Below are 7271 nucleotides of genomic sequence, written 5' to 3'. Positions count from 1 at the left end.
AGCCAATATTCTCAACACAAACATATAACATAGAAAAAATTTTATTCTCTATTGTCTTCTGGCACTTTTCTATTCACTTCATATCTGGTTGTTACCAACATAAGTGCCTGCTCCACTCACTTTTCTGAATTAAAAATAATAATAATAATAATAATATAATAATGATAATAATAATGATAAAAATGAGAATATAAATAGTAATAATAATGATAATAATAATAATAATAATAATAATAATAATAATAATAATAATAATATAATAATAATAATAATAATAATAATAATAATAATAATAAATAATAATAATAATAATAATAATAATAAATTTATTAAGTATTTTAAAAAATAAATTTAAAAAAGAAGTTAATAAAACTCTTTATTGTAACTTTATTTGAATTAATTTACAGATGCTGTCCGAAATAAATTTTATTTTACGATGTTGAATTTGATAAAGATTGACAATGGAATTTTGATTTTGTCTGTTTCCTAGATTGCATGTTTCTCTGTATTTGTCTTTACGTCCATATTTTATTAACAACCCCAGACTCCTATCGGACAGTCACCCTCCAGGAGTTTGGCCTGAACGTCGTCATTGGTGGCGCGTTTGGCCTGTGGAGAGAGAAGGTAAAAATGTATGATAATGAAAATGAGATGACGATGATAATGTCGAGAAAAGAAATTCGCATCTCCTTCGGTATGTGGGTCTGTAATATAATTTCGTTAAACATAGCATTTGAGTATTGATATTATTTGTTTAAGTAAAATATACACCACTTCTGCCTACCATACCAATCGTCCAATTACACAAAACTATTTCGTGTAAACATTAACGTTTGAAGTTTATTAGGGAGAATTTAGTGAGAAGCAATCACACAACTGAAGATAGACTGATGCGAAAACATGGTCCAAATTTAAGTTATAATTTATTCATCAAAAATAGGGCTCGGGATCAACATTATTCCTTACAGCCAATCTTAAATTTGTATCATGGAGCACAGAATTACTATCAAATCTAAAAATAATAAAACGCATTTTCCACAGATTGATATACAAGTAACTTACCAACCTTTCTTAAATTGAGGCAATTCTATTGCCCGTTGGTTCAACTGATTATTTAGAATAATATGTGCTAGGGCTTGATCATTGTTTTTGGGCCTCCATTTTGATTAGTTCTAACATAAATATATCAGACAATAAGCTTCGTGTTGGTAGTATGTTTCAGCCGGCGGGCAGATGTGAGTATTTTACAAAAGCATATCATCAATAGGTCTATGTGTTTTTTTTTTGTTCTTTTTTTTGTTTTGTTTTTGTTTTAGGGGTGGGGGTTACGCGTGTGCGGATGTATAAGCGGATGTCTGTATATATCCAGAATTGTTATGGTAAAAGATCGTTTTGTAACATGGGACACAAAAATTAACCATTACTAAAGCATTGATGTTATACGGTTAACCAAAAAGCGCACAAAATTTCGCCTGCCGGATATAACGTACCAACACACAAAACTGTGTGTAACTTTGAATGTTGATAGAATTTATTGGGAATTACTCATTACAATGGCTGGCTTTTAAAACAATAACAAAGAACTGAATGACAGACATGCCCCAACCGTTGCCATCTTCTACTTTTAATGATACTCTCCAGAGACTCCATTTCAGCTCTCGCTCTCAGGTCCTCATTTGATATTGTTTTTGACCAGAATATCTTAAAGATACGTCGCAAACATTTGTTTTGGAATACTTCAAGTTTCTGGATGATACTCTCTGTGATCTTCCTACATTCTGATCCATTTTATATATTGAGAATTACTCATTACAATGGCTGGCTTATTAAAACAATGACAAAGAGCTGAGTGACGTCAAGTTCCTTCTATCTATTCCTAAGCACAATGACTAGGTTTCGTTTTCATCAGTTTTATTTGTTTGTCTTAAATAATATGCGACTATGTGGTCTGACAGTCGTTTTAGGATCGGAAGGTCCTTGGAGAAGGTTCTATACTCACATTTTCTCACCGGACTCAGGTTCAAAATGAGTACCTGGTCGTTAACAGCGTTGTCTCTGTCCGAAAAAATTGTAATACCGCCTAACAGGCGTCATTTCACGTCATACATGTTAAGTGTTGCTGTTGGTCAGGGATCCCTTGTAAAGCGCTTTGTGCACGTTTAGTGAATATTGTGCTACAAAAAAAGCCTTTTTTAATTATGAAAAAAGATCCAAATCTTGATGGCTTGGAACCAGACGTAGTATGGCCCCGGAATGAATGAAGCTGACAACACTCAGCTCAATATTATTGTTTTAAGTCACCAATATAGTTAATAAACGATAACCAACTCCGCATATTGTTTTGAAATTTTAAAAAATCACACCACTTAAAAATATGAAACTTATCTTGAATTGTAATATTTATTGGACATTGCAACTAATTGAAAGCCCATACTGGCTAAAAGATTGATTTATATAATAAAAGTGATGAGAAACTACGGAAGTCTTCCCCCTCTGACAGACTACGAAAAGTTTGAGGTTATACAAAGTTATGTATTTTAGTACGATTGCTATGTCTGGCAGGAAGAACGGGTCGTATTTTACCTGTGAGGGGAATGCAATTGCCACCGATTCTTTCCCTTTGTTGTGTCCAACTAACTGAACTCTACCATGAGGACAACAAACATATGACCAAAAAAAAAAGAAGTAGTAGTAGAAGAAGAAGAAGAAGAAGAAGAAAAAGGGAGAGGAGCAAGAGGATAAGGAGGAAGAGGAGGAGTAGGAGGAGAAGAAGAAAATAGAAGAAGAAAGAAGAAAGAAGAAAGAAGAAGAAAGAAGAAAGAAGAAAGAAGAAGAAAGAAGAAAGAAGAAGAAAGAAGAAAAAAGAAGAAAGAAAAGAAAGAAGAAGAAAGAAGAAAAGAAGAAAGGAAGAAAGAAAAGAAGAAGAGAAGAAGAAGAAAGAAGAAGAAGAGAAGAAAAGAAGAAAGAAGAAGAAAGAAGAGAAGAAGAAGAAAGAAGAAGAAGAAAGAAGAAAGAAAGAAGAAGAAAAAGAAGAAGAAAGAAGAAAGAAGAAGAAGAAAAGAAAGAAAGAAGAAGAAAGAAGAAGAAAGAAGAAAGAAAGAAGAAAGAAGAGAAAGAAGAAAAAGAAGAAGAAAGAAGAAAGAAGAAGAAGAAGAAGAAAGAAAGAAGAAAGAAGAGAAGAAGAGAAAAGAAAAGAAGAAGAAGAAGAAAGAAGAAGAAAGAAGAAGAAAGAAGAAGAAAAGAAAAGAAAGAAGAAAGAAAGAAAAGAAGAAGAAGAAAGAAAGAAGAAGAAGAAGAAAGAAAGAAGAAGAAAGAAGTAAGAAGAAGAAGAAAGAGAAAAAGAAGAAGAAAGAAGAAGAAAAAAGAAGAAGAAAAGGAAAAAGAAGAAGAAAGAAGAAGAAAAGAGAAGAAAGAAAGAAGAAAAGAAGAAGAAAGAAGAAAGAAGAAAGAAGAGAAAGAAAGAAGAAAGAAAGAAGAAGAGAAGAAGAAAGAAGAAGAAAGAAGAAAGAAGAAAGAAGAAGAAAGAAGAAGAATGAAGAAGAGAAAGAAAAAGAAGAGAAGAAGAAGAAAGAGAAGAAAGAAGAAGAAGAGAAGAAAGAGAAAGAAAGAAGAAAGAAAGAAGAAAAGAAAAGAAGAAGATAAGAAAGAAGAAAGAAAGAAGAAAGAAGAAAGAAAGAAGAAGAAGAAAAAAGAAAAAAAAAAAAGAAAAAAAGAAGAAGAAAGAGAAGAAAAAAAAAGAAGAAAAGAAAAAGAAGAGAAAGAGAAAAGAAAGAAGAGAAGAAAGAAGAAAGAAAAGAAAGAAAAGAAGAGAAAGAAAAAAGAAGAAGAAAAAAAGAGAAAGAAGAAAGAAAAAGAAGAAAGAAGAAGAAGAAGAAGAAGAAGAAAAGAAGAAGAAAAAGAGAAAGAAGAAGAAAGAAGAAGAAAAAGGAAGAAAAGAAAGAAAGAAAAAGAGAAGAAAGAGAAAGAAGAAGAAAAAGAAGAAAAGAAAGAAGAGAAAGGAAGAAAGAAGAAGAAAGAAAAGAAGAAGGAAGAAAGAAGAAGAAAGAAGAGAAAGAAAAGAAGAGAAGAAGAAGAAAAAGAAGAAGAAAGAAAGAAGAGAAAGAAGAAGGAAAAGAAGAAGAAAGAAGAAGGAAAAAGAAGAAGAAAGAAGAAGAAAGAAGAAGAGAGAAGAAGAAGAAGAAAGAAGAAGAAAAAGAAAGAGAAGAAAGAAGAAGAAAGAGAAAAAAAAAAGAAAAAAGAAGAAGAAAGAAGAAGAAAAGAAGAGAAAAGAAAGGAAAGAAGAAGAAGAAGAAGAAGAAGAAGAAGAAGAAAGAAAAAAGAAAGAAGAAGAAAGAAGAAGAAGAGAGAAGAAAAAAAGGAAAGAAGAAAAGAAAGAAGAAGAAGAAAGAAAGAAGAAGAAAGAAGAAGAAAGAGAAGAAGAAGAAGAAAGAAGAGAAAGAAGAAGAAGAAGAAAAAGAAAGAAAGAAGAAGAAAGAGAAGAAGAAAGAAGAGAAGAAGAAGAAGAAGAAGAGAAAGAAGAGAAAGAAGAAGAGAAAGAAAGAAGAAAGAAGAAGAAAGAAGAGAAGAAGAAGAAAGAAGAAGAAAGAGAAGAAAAAGAGAAGAAGGAAAGAAAAAAAAGAAGAAGGAAAAAAGAAGAAGAAGAAGAAAGAAAGAAAAGAAGAAGAAGAAGAAAGAGAAGAAAGAGAAGAAGAAAGAAGAAGAAGAAAGAAGAAGAAGAAAGAAAGAAGAAGAAGAAGAAGAAAGAAGAAGAAGAAGAAAGAAAGAAGAAGAGAAAAGGAAGAAAGAAGAAGAAGAGAGAAAGAAGAAGAAAGAAGAGAAAGAAGAAGAAAGAAGAAGAAAGAAGAAGAAAGAAGAAGAAAGAAGAAGAAAGAAGAGAAGAGAAGAAGAGAAAAGAGAAGAAGAAGAAAAAGAAGAAGAAAGAAGAAGAAGAAGAAGAAGAAGAAGAAAGAGAAGAAAGAAGAAGAGAAAGAAGAAGAAAGAGAAAGAAGAGAAGAAAGAAGAAAGAAAAGAAAGAAGAAAAGAAGAAGAAAGAAGAAGAAAGAAGAAGAAGAAGAAGAAAGAAAAGAAGAAAGAAAGAAGAAAGAAGAAGAAAGAAGAAGAAAGAAGAAGAAAAGAAGAAGAAAGAAGAAGAAGAAGAAGAAAGAGAAAGAAAGAAAGAAAGAAGAAGAAGAAGAAGAAAAGAAGAAGAAAGAAGAGAAGAAAGAAAGAGAAGAAGAAGAAAGAAGAAGAAAGAAGAAGAAAGAAGAAGAAGAAGAGAAAGAAGAAGAAAGAGAAAGAAGAAAGAAGAAGAAAGAAGAAAGAAGAAGAAAGAAGAAAGAAGAAGAAGAGAAAGAAGAAGAAGAAGAAAGAAGAAGAAAAGAAGAAAAAAGAAGAAGAAAGAAGAAGAAAGAAGAAAGAAAAAGAAGAAAGAAGAAGAAAGAAGAAGAAAGAAGAAGAAAGAAGAAGAAAGAAGAAGAAGAGAAGAAAGAAAAGAAGAAGAAGAAGAAGAAAGAAAGAAGAAGAGAAGAAGAAGAAAGAAAGAAGAAAGAAGAAAGAAGAAAGAAGAAGAAAGAAGAAGAAAGAAAGAAGAAGAAAGAAAGAAAGAAGAAGAGAAGAAGAAAGAAAGAAGAAAGAGAAGAAGAAGAAAGAAAGAAGAAGAAAGAAAGAAGAGAGAAAGAAGAAGAAAGAGAGAAGAAGAAAGAAAAGAAGAAAAGAAGAAGAAGAAGAGAAGAAGAAAAGAAGAAGAAAGAAAGGAAAGAAAGAAGAAGAAGAAGAAGAAGAAAGAAGAAGAAAGAAGAAAAAGAAGAAGAAGAAAGAAAGAAGAAGAAAGAAGAAGAAAAGAAGAAGAGAAGAAGAAGAAAGAAAGAAAGAAGAAGAAAGAAGAAGAAGAAGAAGAGAAAAGAAGAAGGAAAGAAGAAGAAAGAAGAAGAAAGAAGAAGAAAGAAGAAGAAAGAAGAAGAAGAAAAGAAGAAGAAAGAAGAAGAAGAAGAAAGAAGAAGAAAGAAGAAGAAAAAGAAAGAAGAAGAAGAAGAAAGAGAAAGAAAGAAGAAGAAGAAGAAAGAAGAAGAAGAAGAAGGAAAGAAGAGAAGAAGAAGAAGAAGAGAAAGAAGAGAAAAGAAGAAGAAGAAAGAAAGAAGAAGAAGAGAAGAAGAAGAAAGAAGAAAGAAGAAGAAAGAAGAAGAAAGAAGAAGAAAGAAAGAAGAAGAAAGAAGAAGAAGAAGAAGAAAGAAGAAGAAAGAAGAAGAAGAAGAAGAAGAAGAAAGAGAAGAAGAAGAGAAGAAGAAGAAGAGAAGAAGAAGAAGAAGAAGAAGAAGAAGAAGAAGAAAGAAGAAGAAGAGAAGAAGAAGAAGAAGAAAGAAGAAGAAGAAGAAGAAGAAGAGAAGAAAGAAGAAGAAGAAGAAGAAGAAGAAGAAGAAGAAGAAGAAGAAGAAGAAGAAGAGAAGGAAGAAGAAGAAGAAGAGAAGAAGAAAGAAGAAAGAAGAAGAAGAAGAAGAAGAAGAAGAAGAAGAAGAAGAAGAAGAAGAGAGAAGAAGAAGAAGAGAGAAGAAGAAGAAAGAAAACTAACTTTAAATAAAAACAATTCTACTAACCTTTGTGAGTGGATGATCCATAGCTGCTGGTTCCACACCAGATCCAATGGACGCGCCATCCGTCCAGGACACAAGGGATGTGGTAGTGATCAAAACGATCAACAACAACAAACAACACGTCTTTTTCATGGTCGATGTGGATTCTCTCAACGGAAAACCTGAACAGCAATGATTTGACTTGTGACTTTAACTTTGCAAGATACACAGCGACTGAATTGTAACCGGTGTGACACGCCTTTTATATTGACTCCCAGCGGCGGAGTGATATTGTCAAGTTGTGTCATTAGTTTGTATTCACTGCTCCACTCGAACTCTGCTCGAACGGTATGCTCCAAACATTGTTCGGACACCACGAATGGGAATCAAATGCTTCGAGCGATATTGAGCGTAGACTTCGTAATCGAATAACTAGATGGGACCAAAATTGAGCATAAATAATATTATGGTAAAAGCATGAACTCTGGTAACAACGAAGATAGTAGCCTACAATTAATTTTGGATATTGATGCTATGAGTTTGGGTAAAATATTCACAACATCCTCCAGCCAGACATAATGCACCAACACATAAAACTGTGTGTAACCTTGGCCGTCAATAGTCTGATTGTTATAATTTAGTGAGATCTAATCATCAAAATGGTTGTCTAAAAACATTAACAAAGATCTGATTGTCATCAATTCCGTTCCTTCTATATATAAATCT

At 32.0% G+C, this 7271-nt stretch overlaps 1 long non-coding RNA gene across 1 annotated transcript; it reads right to left on the bottom strand.

The window, feature by feature from the left end:
- Window positions 1-367: 367 nt before the first annotated feature.
- LOC144962260 (uncharacterized) lies at window positions 368-6794 on the bottom strand. The gene is made up of 2 exons (XR_013643425.1): window positions 6570-6794; window positions 368-609 (listed from the first exon to the last, which is right to left on the bottom strand). It is a non-coding gene; the product is annotated as an uncharacterized LOC144962260 (long non-coding RNA).
- Between the last annotated feature and the right edge of the window lie 477 nt (window positions 6795-7271).

The sequence above is a fragment of the Berghia stephanieae genome, unplaced genomic scaffold, assembly GCF_034508935.2.
Source record: "Berghia stephanieae isolate SIO BIC M18660-M18661 unplaced genomic scaffold, UCSD_Bste_1.3 scaffold748, whole genome shotgun sequence".
NCBI classification, from domain to species: Eukaryota; Metazoa; Mollusca; class Gastropoda; order Nudibranchia; family Aeolidiidae; genus Berghia; species Berghia stephanieae.
The sequence above is the reverse complement of the archived record's forward strand: the minus strand, read 5'-3'. Positions and strand labels throughout refer to the sequence as shown.